The sequence below is a fragment of the Bemisia tabaci genome, chromosome 1 (genome assembly GCF_918797505.1).
Source record: "Bemisia tabaci chromosome 1, PGI_BMITA_v3".
Taxonomy (NCBI): Eukaryota; Metazoa; Arthropoda; class Insecta; order Hemiptera; family Aleyrodidae; genus Bemisia; species Bemisia tabaci.
This window is the reverse complement of record NC_092793.1, coordinates 64,997,471-65,000,737: the sequence shown is the minus strand read 5'-3', so window position 1 is coordinate 65,000,737 and position 3,267 is coordinate 64,997,471.

Below are 3,267 nucleotides of genomic sequence, written 5' to 3'. Positions count from 1 at the left end.
TCTTCTTTGTTTTTTCTTTAGTAATCTATATGTATAAGGTTCAATATCACTGTGAGTTCGCTCAGTTTTATGTAGGTACTTACATAGTACTGTATGATACATGTGCATAGATGCATTAGAAAGGAGTCACCATCAAATCCTCAAAGTGAATTGAAGGAAAGAATGAAATTACATCCATTTTGATAGTTCAGCTATTTTGAAAACTCATTTTGGTAGGTATCCGTTATGTTAAATTTTTCTCTTGATTAAAAGATTTGTATTTCTTACAAAAAGTAAGAAATAGAATGAGGTATCAATCCATACAATCTGCCATCTGGAAGGGAACACCTATGAAGAATTTGTTGACAAGCCCATTTATTGAGCGTTCTCGTGCTATTGATGGCGATTCTAAATTTATTTCAAAACAGCGTTAGGTACATTTCTAGAGACTTTTTTTCCCCCTTGTTGAAAGGTCTACCTTTCATGATCATGAAAATGTCGCTTAAGCGACAATTCAGGGATAATGAAGTCATGAATTATTTTGAGTTGAGGCAGTTTTAAATTATCATGTGTGGAATATAGACATCTCACCCTCTTATTCTCAAAACAGGGCTTAGGCTTTTTTTAAGCCTTAGGGCCTCAGTTTTAACTGAAACCCTATTTTTTCGAAATTTTCTGAAATGAGTCAAGACGCATTTGTCTGTGTTATTATTACTTACATTTTGTAAGTAAGGAGCGCAGAGAGTTGAGTCTTGTACAGGGGGTGGCAATAAAGCCTGGATATTTCTCCATGACTCAAAAATGAGCATGAATATTTATGTTACAATTGGTTAGCAAAATTGCAAAGTTGGAATACTGGGCAGATTTGTTGTCCTATTCGTGGACAGGTCACCCCCGTTGTTTTTTTAAATGCAAAATGTTGTCAATTTTAAATGCAATCCACACGCCAATAAGCCATTGTCCCCTACTCACCAATATTTGTCGGATATTTCTCGAGAGTTTTAATGAAACTCAAGTATCATAACATTTTACAGGTTATGTAACTCAATTTTACAACTTTGCCTTTCAGCGATTTTTAACGATGTTTTTCAGTGACTTTGCAACCACATGAAAATTTGACCCTTCAATTTTCAGAGACTCTTTTCATGGCAGAATAAGATCCCGTAAAACAATTTTCGTTTAGGTCATTTTTTGTACCTCCTCAGAGGCAAGAAAAAAATGACTCTTGACTTCCAATCATCACTTTAAGAACCTTAAATATTTTAACTCTTTTGTTTACTTATTTGAGCTGTTATTGATACGAGAGGTCACAAAAATATTTAATTATTCAATTTTAGTCATTTAATTAAATACCTAATTGTTAAATATTATTATAATCATTATTATTAGTTTTATTGAATTATTGTATTTAAACATTTCATTCATTGAAGGTTTAATTTGTTACTTTACCTGATATAAATTAAAAAGTGAACAATGATAAAGTAAGAAGTCTTTGAATAAATAAACGTTTAATTATCAGTAAAAGTTTAATACGTAAACATAAGAGTTAAAATATTTAACGTTTTTAAAGTGATGATTGGAAGTCAAGAGTCATCTTTTTCTTGCCTCTGAGGAGGTACAAAAAATGACCTAAACGAAAAACGTTTTACGGGATCTTATTCTGCCATGAAAAGAGTCTCTGAAAATTGAAGGGTCAAATTTTTATGTGGTTGCCAAGTCACTGAAAAACACCGTCAAAAGTCGCTGAAAAGTCGCTAAAAATCGTGTTTTTCTGATTTGGTAAGGGCTCCGCGTAGGTACAAAAACATTCCCCCGCAAAATAATTATTATATCCTCTTATTCCACTATAAAAATAGTCTACGAAAATTGGAAGCCCGATTTTTTACATGCTTGCCAAGTCTTCCAAAAAACTGGCGAAAATCGATGTGATTTCGACCAAATCGAGCGCTCCGGCCTAACTGTGAGCTCGCAAAAGGGGGAAAAACCGCCCGCATCCAAAATACTAATATTTTTCCCTTATTATTCATAAAAATGGTTCCTGAAAACCAAAAATTGACTATTTGCGTGGTTGCCAAGTCACCTAAAAGATCGATAAAATCCTTGATATATACGAGGCGCATTCGGCCGCAATCGCGTTTTATGCATTTTTAAGGGCATGTGGGGGCCACAAAAAATATGTTGATCTAAAAACTGATCAGCACGCCTTAAATGACTACTAGGAGTGAGTTAATACTCTAAAAATCAGGACTCTAGCCAATCTCCATCATGCTTAAACAGTGCGATGGAATCGGGAAAAACAGCTTGAATCTCGTGATTTTTTGACACTGCAGAAGTGGCACCCCAAGTAATTTTTTTTTTCGAGGAACGCTTTGGCACCCTTTAATTTGATGCCTAGGCGAAACTTTTCCCCCCTAAAATTTTTGAATTTTTTTTTTTTTTAATTTATTCATTTTATTTTTGTCAAGATAGGCACCTAAGTCATTTATTTAAATAAAATTGATGACAGAATAGCTATAATAACTAGTATATAATAAGTAATAACTATAGTAATAGATGTTAAGTAGAGATATAGCTTAAGTATATGGTGAAGTATTATAGTATTGTAGTAACATTTTTGAAATTAGAAAGTCGATGTTTTTGGACTCGCCTTTAGGCCACATGGGCCGCGGCCCGCGGAGGCAACTTTTGCAATTTGTTTAAATGTACGTATAGTAAAAATCGGATTCAGAAAAAAAATGACAAACGAAAAAAAGAGGCAAAATAGCTCATTTCCTGAGAGTACAAGTAATTTCTAATCTTGTCGTCTTTCGTTGATACGAGAGACAGCACCTTAAAATTAGTCGAGTAAAGAGGGAAACCAAATTTGCAATTTGGCTTGGAGCGGCGCGGCGCAGAGAGCAATGATGACGAGAACTTGAGATGAAAAGGAGAAGTCCTCGGCGCGGCGCGGCGGTTGGCATGCAACACATGTTAGCGCCTACAAGACTGCATGAATACTTCACGCATTGCGTCAAATACAGTGCGTTCAGCAGTGGTCGGCGTGAAACGCATAGCGCCTACAAGACTGTAGGAATACTTCACGTATTGCGCCAAACACAGTGCATTCAGCGCGGCGCGGCGGCGGCGGTTAAAATTATTAAGCCACATTTGTGTTTGTTCTTTCATAATTTTTTCGTTAATTTCTCATAAATGAAAGGTTGTGTCCACACAGAGATAGGTTTACGGAACTTGACTTTCGCGACGAGTTCCGTGAACTTTTGCTAGTAGTGTTTACAGGGCTTTCACAAA